A 16,760-nucleotide genomic window follows, 5' to 3' on the forward strand; every position below is an offset into this window, starting at 1 on the left:
TTTTAGAATCAGGTTACACTTCATAATCATCAACAGAGAGGCACTCTTGATCTCTGTCCTTTGAAAATCGCAATTTCTAGTAGGCGCGCTGTAATGTATACATGCAGAATTTTTCAAATGTCAAGTGAATCATGACAACGACGACGATGAAATCGACGCGTTTTTGTACGCGATAATGAGATCAACGAACGGTTGAGGGCGGAGGAATAATTTAGATAATGCACACTCGGGAGTTTTATCAGCTCTTCTATCCTGCTTTGGCAAGCACGACAGCCTTCGTCCTGTGTATTCTCTCACTCTCTCTCTCTCTCTCACTCTCTCTCTCACACACTCTCTCTCTCTCTCTCTCTCTCTCTCCCCTGTATTAAGAATACTGAAGCTCTCTTACTTTCCACCCTCACAAGCTGGTTTACGAGTAATCGACTCATGCATAATCAGAATGATCTCAGCCAATTTGATCACTGTAGACACAGGATGAGATTAGCGACCTCATGTCGAAACCCTTAAGGTACGTACAGATATATGCGCCGCGATTATGAGCAATTCACTTTTAACCAGCTGGTGCCAAGCTTTTTATATCTGTATCTTACCGTTTCTGTAAAAATACAGATATAGCCAGCTGATTAAAAGTGAATTGCTCATGTTCGCGGCGCGTATATCTGTACGCACCTTTACAAATTGGTGAGACAGATGTTTCCTGAATGATGTAGTTTATAAAGAAATTAGTTAGTGTGTGTTGTACACAAAGCTTGACACTGAAGCTGGATTCGCCTACAAAAGTGACAGTGAAAATATAATTCCTATAAGTTCTAATGGTATTGTTCATATTCACTCGGCCGGGCTAAGTGAGAATAGTGCAATTGGAACTCATGAAAATCATATCTTCACGTTTCACTGTCACTGTTGTTTACGAATCCAGCTTGAAACACTTGCAGTGATGAGGAAAGCATTCAGGTGTTGAATTTATTGTAAGTTAAAATACTTTCCCGGAACTAATATAGGCAGTCACTGTTCACACGGTAAACTGTACACGGCTATTCAGTATTCTCATCATCGATATATTTATACATGGTGATATTTCATGAGTTTTGTGAAACAATAGATCTCGCTTGCAGCAAGGTTTTCCTTCTCAGTATTGATATGGGGTCAGAACTCAATTATTTATCAGTAGTGACCAGCGAATAGTATGGCGATATTCGATAAATTGCATCCATTGATAAATTTAAAAACACAGAAATATATTTTTAATTATTTTTCAAAAATTATGATTAAACCAAATTCTTCACTCGATATTAAGAGCTTTGACATTATATTCCGTTTGAGTTCTCTAATTTCGAAATTTTTGTGGTAAAGTATGGCAAACTTGATGAATAAATGAGAGCGAAGTTTCGAAAAACTTCACGAGCTCGTTGCTAAGGCTTTGAAACTCTGACATTCCTACACTTCGAATATTATGTTCACCCTAATTAGAAATATTTATTTTGTTGGTGAGAAGACAATTTGCTCATGACTCAAGAATTTCATTCGTCACATGCCAAAAGTAAGGGCTTTGAGAATTTAAAAAACTTTTCTTCCAACAGAAGGAAACTTTTGTAATTATGTCCTGTTACAGGATGCTTTGAGTTTCGTTGCTGGTTCACGAAATAAGGCTGCGCAAATTACCAACTTTTTCTTATTGAAAAGTACGTTCAGTATTAGACTAGCAGCTCTATGAAGGGTTACAAAAGCTCTATAATTGTGTTTGGGTTTGAAATGAAAACGAACTTTTTTCGAAAACTTCTTTGGAAGAACAATGAGGAGAAATCCAGCAATTTTATTATCTGTTGAACAAAATGTCAAATTGTATTGCTGTATAGGCGTTCCACATTCATTTCGGGATTCTAATTGAAAATGCATTCAAATCAAACACATTCATCAGGGTCATGACATGGGACACTCTGATTTTTTAGCTATAATTGCGACAATCATGTTTGTGTACTTCATTCTTTGAACCATGTACTTTCCATATTTTTCTATTGAATGGAAATGATCACCAATCTGATAATTGAATCTGATATTAAAATCCAATAATTATTATTCAGGCTATCATTCAAGTTTCTATCAATTTATAAAAAACTTTTAATCGCTTTGAATTCAAATTCAAAATTAAATCACATGTCATTTTCTTAGAGTGCTTCTTCGAAATAAATCGCTTTGACCTTAACTGACATATTTGGATCATTTATTTACATTTACAGTTTTACATTGAACAATACACACATCAAATACATGATTGGAAAAGGATCAACAGGCACTAAATCAATGATTATTATTGATTGGATGATCGAGTTTCCTCTGAAAAAAAGTTTTCTCACCGTATTAAGTATAATCTATCTCAAATTAACCAGTAATTACACATTCCATATTCTCGTAATCCACATGAACTCCAATGGCATCAACAATGTGTCCAAGGGGGGGGGGGATTTTGAAATAAATGTTGAAGGTTCTGATTTTTGGGGTCTGGGGTAGACCCTGACATCAAGAAGGTATTTTTGGGCTGACTCATTGAACTATTTCAATGCCACGATTGGGCAGGAACCATTGGCGGGAACCATTATTTAAAAAGTGTATTTAACGATTGAAAATTTACGAAATTGAATCTGAAAATAATGGTCAACAAACAATCACAAATTAATGCTGCATTCTAAAAAAATGAAACAGCTAGTAACAAACTAGCATTGATATTAGCATTAAACTAGATTTGATCTTTTCCAAATACCTGAATCCACTGCCCAATTCAAATGATATAAATCCACTATTCTAATTCCCAATTCAGTCTGCATTCTCAATCTAACATCGTTAAGTGTTTTGTTTAGTTTGCAACTTGATTGATCGATGCCGTGTTCCCAGAGTAGAGCATCGTTAGATTGGCGTTGGAATAGTGTCGTCGCGCTGGCGTCTATCAGTGCAGTTCAGGCTCTAATGGAAATCGGCGACAGAAACATCTGCAACTGAACTGTTTGTAACAATTTAACGCGTCGACTGATGCTAGATAAAAGTGGGGAGTGATCTGCCTGCTCAATCGGTCACGTCCTTAGTGCCTGGTCCTCCCTCTCCTTCACCTTCTTCCTTACTACTACTGTATTTTCCAGTAGATCTTTCTCTTCGACCTTACTGACGTGCAATACTCTTTGAAGCGCAAAAAGTGCGCAGCTGAGCGAAGTTTCGAAAAACTTCACGAGCTCGTTGCTAAGGCTTTGAAACTCTGACATTCCTACACTTCGAATATTATGTTCACCCTAATTAGAATATTTATTTTGTTGGTGAGAAGACAATTTGCTCATGACTCAAGAATTTCATTCGTCACATGCCAAAAGTAAGGGCTTTGAGAATTTAAAAAACTTTTCTTCCAACAGAAGGAAACTTTTGTAATTATGTCCTGTTACAGGATGCTTTGAGTTTCGTTGCTGGTTCACGAAATAAGGCTGCGCAAATTACCAACTTTTTCTTATTGAAAAGTACGTTCAGTATTAGACTAGCAGCTCTATAAAGGGTTACAAAAGCTCTCTAATTGTGTTTGGGTTTGAAATGAAAACGAACTTTTTTCGAAAACTTCTTTGGAAGAACAATGAGGAGAATCCAGCAATTTTATTATCTGTTAAACAAAATGTCAAATTGTATTGCTGTATAGGCGTTCCACATTCATTTCGGGATTCTAATTGAAAACGCATTCAAATCAAACACATTCATCAGGGTCATGACATGGACACTCTGATTTTTTAGCTATAATTGCGACAATCATGTTTGTGTACTTCATTCTTTGAACCATGTACTTTCCATATTTTTCTATTGAATGGAAATGATCACCAATCTGATAATTGAATCTGATATTAAAATCCAATAATTATTATTCAGGCTATCATTCAAGTTTCTATCAATTTATAAAAAACTTTTAATCGCTTTGAATTCAAATTCAAAATTAAATCACATGTCATTTTCTTAGAGTGCTTCTTCGAAATAAATCGCTTTGACCTTAACTGACATATTTGGATCATTTATTTACATTTACAGTTTTACATTGAACAATACACACATCAAATACATGATTGGAAAAGGATCAACAGGCACTAAATCAATGATTATTATTGATTGGATGATCGAGTTTCCTCTGAAAAAAAGTTTTCTCACCGTATTAAGTATAATCTATCTCAAATTAACCAGTAATTACACATTCCATATTCTCGTAATCCACATGAACTCCAATGGCATCAACATGTGTCCAGGGGGGGGGGGATTTTGAAACAAATGTTGAAGGTTCTGATTTTTGGGGTCTGGGGTAGACCCTGACATCAAGAAGGTATTTTTGGCTGACTCATTAAACTATTTGAATGCCACGATTGGGCAGAACAATTGGCGGGAACCATTATTTAAAAAGTATATTTAACGATTGAAAATTTACGAAATTGAATCTGAAAATAATGGTCAACAAACAATCACAATTAATGCTGCATTCTAAAAATGAAACAGCTAGTAACAAACTAGCATTGATATTAGCATTAAACTAGATTTGATCTTTTCCAAATACCTGAATCCACTGCCCAATTCAAATGATATAATCCACTATTCTAATTCCCAATTCAGTCTGCATTCTCAATCTAACATCGTTAAGTGTTTTGTTTGTTTGCAACTTGATTGATCGATGCCATGTTCCCAGAGAAGAGCATCGTCAGATTGGCGTTGGAATAGTGTCGCACTGGCGTCTATCAGTGCAGTTCAGGCTCTAATGGAAATCGGCGACAGAAACATCTGCAACTGAACTGTTTGTAACAATTTAACGCGTCGACTGATGCTAGATAAAAGTGGGGAGTGATCTGCCTGCTCAATCGGTCACGTCCTTAGTGCCTGGTCCTCCCTCTCCTTCACCTTCTTCCTTACTACTACTGTAGTTTCCAGTAGATCTTTCTCTTCGACCTTACTGGCGTGCAATACTCTTTGAAGCGCAAAAAGTGCGCAGCTGAGCGAACCTGATCAGAATCTGTAAATGCGTTTCCATTCAAAGATCAGTAGAGCAGCTGAATAATTCAGACGCCTTTCTGTGCTGTGGCAGAGCAACAAAGAGGAAAGAGGTTGTGCACCCATTGCGCTCACCAGCAGTCACCATGTCACGTGACAGAAGCACCAGCATTCACCTTTAGTGGCTCTTCACTGATTGCTCCGAAATGCCTTTCGACTCCCACCAAAAGCACTTGGTTTGCAATTCCCCCTAAATATACTTCTCATTCACTGAAAATGTTGATCGAATAATGCAATATAATTCAATTGTACTCATCCAGGTTATTTCCCCTGAAACAAGTCCCTGATTCAGATTAAACAAATTTTTGGATTCTGAATTTTCTCTCTTCCAAATACTCTATTACTAAAATATAGTAGGATTCATTAACTGAAACACTACTTAACTTCATATAGTTGAGGCATGAATATTATCTCTTTTAGTTTCAATAATGAGGCTCAATCAAGCATGATAATGAATCCTGTTTAATATCTTCTTCTTCTTCTTCTTCTTCCTCCTTGCCTTTTTCCCATTATTTGGGGTCGGCTCTCCTTGATCTCAGTCTCCAGTTCGAACGATCCTGGGTCGTCTGATTTGTCAGGTCCAACTGCTTCATATTTCTATGAACTAAACCTAGCCATGTGAGACGGGGTCTGCCTCTGCCCCTCGGCTGTGTCTCCATATCAAGTACCTTCCTTGTCATGTGATTGGGTGAACGTCTATTTACATGTCCATACCAGCGCAACCTTCCTTCCATTATCTTCTCATAGACTGGTGCCACCCGGAAACTGCCCCGAACATGTGTGTTCCGAATGTGGTCCAGTCTAGTCACACCCCCTGCCCATCTCAGCATTTTCATTTCAGCGGAATGGAGTCTATCTTCTTGCTGTTTTTTCAGGGGCCAACACTCACTTCCATATAGCATTGCTGGTCGCACTGCAGCTTTATACACTTTTCCCTTGATGGGCACAGGCATTCTTTTGTCGCAAAGTACCCCAGTTAGCTCTCTCCATTTAATCCAACCTGTGTTTATTCGGCCTGAGATGTCAGCATCTATGCTTCCATCATGGCTGATTATGGAGCCTAAATATTTGCATTGTTTAATATCCTGTTTAATATCCACCAAGAATATTGATCATATGATCTAAGACGATCCAAGTCGATTTCATGCTCTTTCTCCTGAAACAGTTGTGTCATACACAGCTTTTTCGTTGTTGTAGTTCCAATTATAACGAATAAGAAACGAATGAAGGGAATAAAGGTACAGGTGCCGATTTCAATAGAAAAAGTCTATAAATTCTGAATTTTTCCAGAACCCAAAGTGACTGTTTTCTCATCTCGTTCAATAACTTCGTATGGTTCTGTGTGTTGCTGTTGAAGGGCCTTCAACATTGGGCCTTGTCTTGAGGAGGCGTGGGAGCAGTTTGATATTGATTCATACATGTAGATTTTTCATGCTATAAGAAATCGAATTCACTTCATATTATTATGCTCTGTTGTTCAAACAGCATTTCCAAGCTAATGACTGAAGCAATCTGAAGTTCAATGTGGGAATGTCGGTGTTTGGTGTTGACAAATCTGGTTTCAAAAGTAAATCTGAATAATTCAAGGGAAAAAGTTCCAATGAACAAAAGGAGCATATTCCGTGATTGAAATAGCTTACGTTTGCCTCATAAAATATGAACAAATTGAGCATAGCATGCATTTTGGATTAATCAATAGTCTTTTGCTAATGATTTTGAAGAGAAAAGATCATTAAATTAAACAGCAATATGACTTGATTATTGATTCTCACTCATCAACAAGCCTCAAGCTATCATGCAGCATACTCCGGTGTATAGGAATGCTGCTTCGAAGTATCTTTCATATTTGTTCCAAAGTTTTTGTCCAAAGATATGATACAATCTTGAGAAACGTCCTGTTAGATTCGCTTCCGAACCTCGGACCTGTAAAATACTGGAGTATCAATAATTTTTACTAATACAAAACTGTATTATTTTTACATCAGCTCCATTAGTCAATTTACATGACATCACGTTTTCTGATCACATCCATACTGGATCACATTCAGATTTCTTCTGGCCACCTACAGCATGATAGTCGATAGTCGATACAGTCAATAGTCAATAATCGGTATCGCATATTCTTCAAGAGCAGTAATGGTGTTGAAGAAAATAGGGTCATACAGCTGAGAAGTCATTACATAAAGAAGCCATTACACATGTCAAATACATAAATTTACTTCAATTTTGCCAAACCTGATTCTACTAAAATATACCATATCAAATGTAGGATATGATCCAAACTCAAAAACGCCTTGTTAAATTCACTCTGTGCAAAGGCTAAAAATAAACTTTCTACTCGTGATATTTTTCCAAGTTTTTCGATTTGTATATCATCAAGCTATCAAAATGAAAGTTTTCTCTGGAAAACATTTTTTTCCGATCATTACTTTTTGAGATATGAGCGTTGAAGTTTAAATTTTTGGGACAGAACATTTTAAATTCGGTAAGATATAAATCCATGAGATTTAGAGGATGGATTCTTCATTGAATTTTTGATCTAGTTAAAGAGAAATTTTCTAAAAATATCAATCTTTGATAAAGTTATTCAATTTATCAAAAATAACTCAACTAAAAGTTACTCTTGGTTATTTTTATTAAATTTCATAACTTTCTTAAAAATGATATTTTCAGGAAATGTTTGTTTTACTAGATCAATAATACCATAAAGAATCTATCCTCTGAATCTCATGGATTTATCTCCAACCGAATTTGAAATGTTCTGTCTCAAAAATTTAAACTTTAGACGCTCATATCTCAAAAAGTAATGATCGAAAAAAAAATGTTTTCCTGAAAAAACATTTTCATTTTGATAGCTTGATGATATACAAATCGAAAAAACTTGGAAAAATATCACGAGTAGAAAGTTTATTTTTAGCCTTTGCACAGCCTCAACCTCATACATACATTCGACTAAAATGCGCCAGAGTGTAAGATGTGATCAAAAAACGGTCCTGCTATGTCCGCCCTTCAACCCGTGACCTATCCCACCTATCCCACCAATAGAAACACACAGATGAAAGCTTGCTTAGGTAGTGCAGATGATAAAACAGAGCAGTTTAGCAATGCTGCGGTCGCATAAATCGAGTCCTGGTTGGGTTGGGTTGGGTGGTGTCCAACGCCGGATTAATGCCCTCGAATTAAGTCCTGAATTAAAACGCGGCTGCAAATGCAGCTACCAGCTTCCAGCAACCCGCTCTGCCAACGACTAACCTCTTAATCCTACCGACTGCCGCCATTTATCATTCTAATTGGTGACTGGAATTTTGATTTTTCTCTCTTCTTTTGTACGCGCGCTATTTCACATACCCGAAACACATTGTAACCACCTCTACTCCAAACATTTCTCACTCTCATCATTTAAAGGTGATATACAACTGAACATTGTTGAGGGACGAATTATCTGTTCCAGTTTTAATAATGAGGCTCAATCATTATGATAAAAAATAGCATTGGAAGATTCATGTGCTGTTCAAATGCGAAGAAGCAATAAAATATCAAACACGACTCAGGAACAACCATGGATATTCAACACCTGAATTAATGCATGGAATAGAACTTAAATCACCATACTACCTAGCTGAAATTATCAATAGGAATTTGCCGGACGTCATCAGGGAGGCTGAGGATTGCAGCGACGTGGTGTATAAAAAGTAGGTTGGTCGAGTGGCTTTTTGGCATAGGCTGGATTGGAACTGAGGAACTGCTCCATTCACCGTACATGTAGTATAACTTACCAGCTCAATTTAATTAAAATATACCTTTTCGCTTCATTGCTGGTCTTAGGTTCCCTTGCTCTCCCACTTGTAAATTTAAAATCAACTCTGCTCTGCTATTGATCACGTTTTTTTTGAATAAACTATAAACAGCAGTTACATTTATTTATATAGGTTGTATAAAACATAAAGTTAATAGTTCATAGCACAGATGTAGATACATGTTACTCTATGTTCATGCAAGAACTCTCCCCCATTCACAGACGTATAGTCTTTTTGGGGGAATTCCACGCCATCTATATACCAGCATTAATGTATCATTTTCTATTTCAATTGATGTATTTTATTTATAATTGAATTTATGAAATTTTACATTTTTTTTGTAATGCAATGAGGAAAATAAATTGATTTGATTTGAAAACAAATATAGCCTATTCCACAACAATCCGAGAACAAAGAAAATGTTTCAAATAATAAACACGTAATACAGGTGGTTTTTCAAATGAAGAGTCTACAAAATGTCATGAACAATCAAACACCTGGGGGGGGGGAGGGAGACTACTGACGACATTTTGGGTTTTCAATTTGATTTCAATGGAAGCTAACAGCAGAAATTTTTCGGGGGGGGGGGCTCATTCATGTGCTTGAGGAGAGCATTTTTGAATTACAAGAAAGATTTATTTTCCTCTACACAAACATAGCTTCATTAATAGCATGTGTAAAAAGTAGAAGAAACCATGATGTCATGTTTATTGCCGTACTTTGGCGATGCATTCAGGACCCGGGCAAATTCCAGCCTTGCAGAACGTGCTGGCAATAAATATTTTAAAAAATGTTATCAGACTTCCATCTCTTAGATTGATCTTGTAGTGTTCATTTGAAAAAAGCCGTTTTCCTTAAGTCAATATACAGAGTTGGTGAAAATTATGGAAACTGCATAATATTTTTTTACAAGGATGATTGGTCAGTAGGTTTCATATTCGAAGTTCACCAATTAATTTTCTGTAATCAGTTGTCCGCGATCTAGGATCCGCCAACTTTTTTCGGATATTGAATCCAACACCATTTTTGGACTAATGAATAATCATGATCATACTGTAATCTCAAAAGAGTATGATAATTATTTCTGTTGAAAAATTTTGATCTTGTTTAAAAAATTGTTGAATACTGTGCAAACATTCTCAACTTTTGACACTGTTAACAAACAAATCTGGTCTTTCAATAAAAAGTACTGATATTTCGACAGCTTAGCGCTGTTCTATCAAAGAATAGCATACCTGTCACGGATTTCCTATCATAAGCGTCTCAACCTGCACTTCAATCTGTTCTAGGAGCTCTTCAAGTTTTAATTATCTCAGCTAACCTTCAATATTATTTTTCTGGAGCTACTCGAGAATGTTCCAATTATCCATCCGCATATTACTTTCTTTATTTTTCGAGCTTGTCCCACTTGAATGAAAAGCTACTCTTCACAGAAGTACTACAATATTACTCTGCTTCCATAAAATGAATAAAAACCCGTTTCTTCATCAGCTTTGTGGAATGCCATTCATATTAGTACCGGTATACTTGTGCGAATTGGAATGGATGAAAGAGATGCATAACATAGCTTCATCTAATTTTATTTCAAAATGAGGAATTTCCTTTTTCCAAAACTGTTTTAAAAACTCTTAATCAAGTAAAAAACTGGAGAGCACATTCGTGAAGATCCTATATTATGCTGCATTTTTCATAAAATCAGTGTTTTATACTCGTAATTTCTTATATCAAACATAATGTCAGTAGACGATGATAATATTCCAATATATTATGACTGGATCCACGTATGAAGCCTAAACATGAGATTGGATTAGTACTGAATAGTCTTTACTTCAGTATTCAGTATTATGAAGGTGATAAAAAATGGTTCCTCAGATATGGCTGTTGTTTCAGACAAATAGTGTACAACCCAATTCATTCAACCAAAATAATATGCAATATATTACGATTCTAAGAACTCCAGTAAATGTCAATATTGACAGTATCGGTTATCTAATTAATTCGATTGAATATTAGAATAGAATTGAATAGAATTCTTCTCCATACAGTGTACGATTACAATTCAAAATTTGAATGATCATCTATTATTTTTAATCATGATTGAATATTGAAATTATGATAAATCATCATCCTTTCGATTTCATACTATTTGTGCCTGATCTCTGTTGTCTATAGTTATAGATCTAATAGCTCTTTTGTGCTAGGTTTCTGTGTTTTTATCTATATTATTATGTTTTTATTATAAATAAATCAATCATCACACACTATCTTATCATTTCACTACATTTCTTATCCTAATGGTGTGATACTGACCCTGGATGACTCTCAAATTCGAGATCTGGTATAATTTTGCGAATTGGAATGGATGAAAGAGATGCATAACATAGCTTCATCTAATTTTATTTCAAAATGAGGAATTTCCTTTTTCCAAAACTGTTTTAAAAACTCTTAATCAAGTAAAAAAATGGAGAGCACATTCGTGAAGATCCTATATCATGCTGCATTTTTCATGAAATCAGTGTTTTATACTCGTAATTTCTTATATCAAACATAATGTCAGTAGACGATGATAATATTTCAATATATTATGACTGGATCCACGTATGAAGCCTGATGATTCTTAAACATGAGATTGGATTAGTACTGAATAGTCTTTACTTCAGTATTCAGTATTATGAAAAAAATGGTTCCTCAGATATGGCTGTTGTTTCAGACAAATAGTGTACAACCCAATTCATTCAACCAAAATAATATGAATTATATTATGATTCTAAGAACTCCAGTAAATGACAATATTGACAGTATTGGTTATCTAATTAATTCAATTGAATATCAGAATAGGATGGAATAGAATTCATCTCCATACAGTGTACGATTACAATTCAAAATTTGAATGATCATCTATTATTTTTAATCATGATTGAATATTGAAATTATAATAAATCATCATCCTTTCGATTTCATACTATTTGTGCCTGATCTCTGTTGTCTATAGTTATAGATCTAATAGCTCTTTTGTGCTAGGTTTCTGTGTTTTTATCTATATTATTATGTTTTTATTATAAATAAATCAATCATCACACACTATCTTATCATTTCACTACATTTCTTATCCTAATGGTGTGATACTGACCCTGGATGACTCTCAAATTCGAGATCTGGTATAATTTTGTCCAAACAATTAAAATCATTTAAGAAATCATCTATGTTCTATGACTAGACATTGATAGCTCTTTTGTGCTAGGTTTCTGTGTTTTTATCTATATTATTATGTTTTTATTATAAATAAATCTTTCATCACACACTATCTTATCATTTCACTACATTTCTTATCCTAATGGTGTGATACTGACCCTGGATGACTCTCAAACTCGAGATCTGGTATAATTTTGTCCAACCAATTAAAATCATTTAGGAAATTATCTATGCTCAATGACTTGACATTGAGGACTACGTACAATATACGTAGATTTACCATTACCACGTTAGTAGGAATCCAAGTGAGGTGTTATCAATCTCCCAATCACTCTCATGCCGAGTTCAAGTAGCTACAGTGGCCCAGCTCTCTGTGCAAAATGGCTTCTCTGCACCCAAAACAAGAGGCACAAGGAGTGGAAGTGAGGCATATATGAGGCATCGTGTCACAAGTTGAAAATTTGATGCCATCAGGCACTCAACAGTGATTGATGGATCATCCTCTATATCCCGCGCTGTCTCTCCGAATAACGCAAACTCACAACTCTCTTCAACGTTGTCTCTCTCCAACCCACACAAATTTCACGAGTCGCTCTTCCACTTCATCTTCATAACCAAGTTATTACCATCTTTCTATCCAATATCCACATCCATCTTCAATCTTGATCACTTTGTCATCACATTTCGAATCAAATAGTTGGGTTTGCAGGTCGGTGAAGGTCACGGTAGTTCAAGGTCATTCATTCCAAAAAAATTTAATGTGAGAGATTATGCTCGGACAAGCTCCTCAAATAAACGTATCAGCTACATATTTGCGTTTTGTACAATATTAAAGGAGTAGGCTACAGTTGTACTTATACTCGTAGATAAATGATGTGAGAAATTTATACAGAATATCATACATGGGGTTTCAATGGAATATGGAAATTTTCACAATATGTTAAGGCAACTTTAACTTATGTTACGAAATTTAAGGTATGTTCAAGTGCGTTGCAGTAGGTAGTGGATTAGTTTCATTAATTGTTTGTCATCATATGTATTGTTACATTGATTTATTGTAGGGGAACTGAAGATCAATGCAATACAGTATCAGGCTATCACTAATTAAATTGAGTTTTTCTGTTTTCGTAATATAATGAACCACAAGAGAACCTATTCTAGTGGAAATGAGTATTCCATTTATAGAAAATATTCCAAATAATCCCACTTGTCCCAAGTTCCCAAGTAGCAATAGCTCAATGCTTTGATACATTGATTTATTGTATGGGAACTGAAGATCAATGCAATACAGTATCAGACTATCACTAATTATATTGAGTTTTACTGTTTTACTGTTTACTGTTATAATGGACCACAAGAGGGCCTATTCTAGTGAAAATGAGTATTCCATTTATAGAAAATATTCCAAATAATCCTACTTGTCCCAAGTTCCCAAGTAGCGATATCTCAATGCTTCAATTCAATTCAAAAACTTTGTTCATTTTAGGAATATAAAATACTATCTTCTAGCCGTTCAATAATACAAAATCGATAAATTAAATTTGTATGATAATTAAATTTACAAAGAAAAGAAAATCGTCCACTGTAGAATCCAATACAGATTCATAATATAGAATTTAATTCTCGCTGAGTGGATACTGTGAGCTTGAACCGACTAAGCTTCATGTTTTATTGATTGTTAAAAATTCATGAAGTTCTTCAAGAGACCCACCAATAAATCGACAAAAATCAATCATGGATTCATCTATAAATTGCTGAAACAAACATCGAAAATGACTGCTATCAAGCAGGCAATCATAATTTGTCACTAATAAATAATAGCCAGTGATATTTCATGAGCTAAACTCATTTCATGTAATCATCTAATTCATACAACGTTGATAGTTTACTTGCATGAGATTCATCGATCAAAAGAGAGGGCATAAAATAATATTGATTCGAAGACCAACAAATAATTGTAATTATCAATCAAAATTTGATAGCTTCCATTTTTCTCGGAAGAACATTTTAGATCATTACCATCCATCAAGATATTTTCAAAAATTTCTTGTTAGAACGAAAATGACTACTTCATATATATTACTCCATTTTATAATGCTGATATGACAATACTTCTAAACCGTTATCATGCATGGAACAATGATTATAGGCATGCAATTATGATTATTCCACTGTGTAAAACCCCACTCCAAAACTTAAACTCAACTTAATTCATAGAGTACATTTTTATATTGCTTGTAGTTGCTCTGCTCTCGTCTACTATGATTGGGCTGAGCTACATGAAAGGTCTCAGTTTATTCGATATTCTCTTTACGCAACGTTTTTTGTTTTATTGTTCGTTTTTTCATACAGGCACAAGGGGAAGGAATTTTGTGAGTCTTTTCGGGATTTATTCTTTTCATCTTGTAATGTTTCCCAACTCTGATATTTCCATCTCCAAAGCGTCATTTTAGTAAGATTTTGTGATCTCGGTATGAACAGACACAAAACAAGAGTTTTCCGTACTTATTGTCTGGAATCGAATTGTGAATTACAGGAACTAGGAATAGTTTCTTTCAATGATACATTGTTAGCATGTGAATTAAATATCTAATACAATCTTTTGTGAGAGCAATAAGAGGAAACTTGATATTTTTGTTTCTGGCAGAACTTTACTGGTGATTGATTCAATCTTGAAAGGATTGCTTGAGAGTATTGTGTAAGTACGAGAAGTTACCTGGTTTTGCCGGTTTGAAAGAGTTAACAGAATATTTTTCTGTCGTTTGTACGATCTATCACTCATATCAGTGATTCGTGGTTAGTGCCTTACCTATGTGCATTTCAATGAATGCTTGTTTCTTGAACTACGGAGGGATTCAAGGAGCAAAGACAAGACTCAACTGATGATCGAATCAATAATCTTGATATTGATGTGCAGATGTAAATTAGTGTTACCGAATCGAAAATTAGAATTTATAAATCGTTTTATTCGTTAATTACACAACTTTTAGAGAATAACCATAGGCTCAAGCCCAGAACGGATCAAAAAGGTTTTACCAAATCCAAAGAACCTACAGAAGCGCTTCTTTCCCTTATCTTGATTACTCATATAACCTGTCTACTATGGTCAACCGCACAGAAATAGTCCGATGGAACAGATGAGTGCAACATTACCAAATAAGAGTTGATCAACGTTGTCCACAGCTGGTAATAAATGAAAATTTATTAACATTTTTATAATACACTTGATGGATTGGTAATCTCTACTGGTGCGAGGAGACTCATCTGTTCTAATCCCCATCAGACTATAATAAAACTCAGTGCTTTGTGTTAAGTGCCCTTAAGCTGCGTTTACACCAAAGTTATCAACAAAAATTTCATTTTTCCGTCCTTATAGATTCTATTAGATTTAACGAAACTTGACAAACACATATTTTTATCATGTGTATGATAAGTTATGTTCAATCCAATAGAATCCATAAGGACGGAAAATAAACATTTTGTTATAACTTTGGTGTAAACGCAGCTTTACCTGATGCATTCAATGAGTGCTTATGTCTTGAACTTGGAAGGGGTTCGAAGAAAAAGGTTAAACCTTATTGGTGGGCAACATATTTTAGTGAATCTTGGTTAGTACCTGACCCGGTGCATTTCAATTTGTGCTTGTCTTGGAATAGGATCGTGTTTAAGAGAGAAAGGGTAATCTGAATTATAAGTGATTAAGTTATATTTGTATGAGGCGTCATTTGCAAGTGTAGCGCGGAGTACACCACCTCTTTTTGGACTCTTCCGGCAAAGTTTTCCACAGACACTCACCTGCATAAGGTTTCAAGTTGGCGGGGAAAAGTCCTCCATAACACTTTGAGCGCTTTTTCCGGAAAACGGCTGAACGTCAAAGTGCTTACGCAGGTGGTTTCAGCCTGACTTCTTTATGGTTTTGAGTGGTAGACCGCGGCACAGAATGAAACGAGGAGAGGTTGGCAGAATTGAAGCGGCGCGGTTGACACCGTCACGGCGTTTGAACGGTTCGCAAGATTTTGGCGGCGGAATATCACATCCAGCAAACTTGCGCAGTCATCGCTACCCTTCCACAACGTTGTTCACACCCCCTCCAACCACTCTAATCCCCTTTTCCACCTCATTTTCCTCGTACTGCGTTTTCCTTGTTCTCCATTTTCCTCGTTCAACATTTCCTCTTTTTCGTCTTTTTTATCCTTCTTCTTCTTCTTCTTCCTCTCCACCTTCTTCTTCCTCACCACCTTTTCCTTCTTCTTCATCTCCTTCTTCACCTCAAAAACCACAACTTCTCCAAACCCCCCCCCACTATTTGTTGTCGAACAAATACTCTAACCACAGAATCGATCCACTACTATTGATCATGTACGTCGAACTCATTCTATTCGGCTTATTGCCGCAAACATTCTTCTAATGTCGACTGTTGAATGCTATTTGGGTTGAGGAATTGATTGGAGCTCCGCAAACGTAACACGCTTACTTGACATGGAAATGCAATCACTAACAGAGTCATAGAAGAATTTAGTAGAACTTGTAGGGGAATATTACTGTAGTGGAAACTGCAACGTTTTTAGAATAAAATTAATGATATCTTGTAGGATACTACTGTTATGGTACCTTCAAAATTATTTTTAAAGTTAAGTAAGTTAATCAATAAATATTGCATAATAGGAATAATCAAACTAAGTGTCTCATATTCTACTTCTTCACTTTATACATTGCAGA

The 16,760-nt window shown here is 35.4% G+C and overlaps 1 protein-coding gene across 3 annotated transcripts in view; it reads right to left on the reverse strand.

Annotated features, from left to right (window-relative positions):
* The window catches only part of LOC111060573 (nascent polypeptide-associated complex subunit alpha, muscle-specific form-like), a 241,056-nt gene extending 225,028 nt beyond the window's left edge, over positions 1 to 16,028 (reverse strand). For all 3 annotated transcript variants that reach the window (XM_039432924.1, XM_039432925.1, XM_039432923.1), the window contains exon 1: positions 15,837 to 16,028. The gene's annotated coding sequence lies outside the window, so the exon portion shown is untranslated. The remainder of the gene's footprint in view (positions 1 to 15,836) is intronic.
* Positions 16,029 to 16,760: the final 732 nt, after the last annotated feature.

Source organism: Nilaparvata lugens, chromosome 7 (assembly GCF_014356525.2).
Source record: "Nilaparvata lugens isolate BPH chromosome 7, ASM1435652v1, whole genome shotgun sequence".
NCBI lineage: Eukaryota > Metazoa > Arthropoda > Insecta > Hemiptera > Delphacidae > Nilaparvata > Nilaparvata lugens.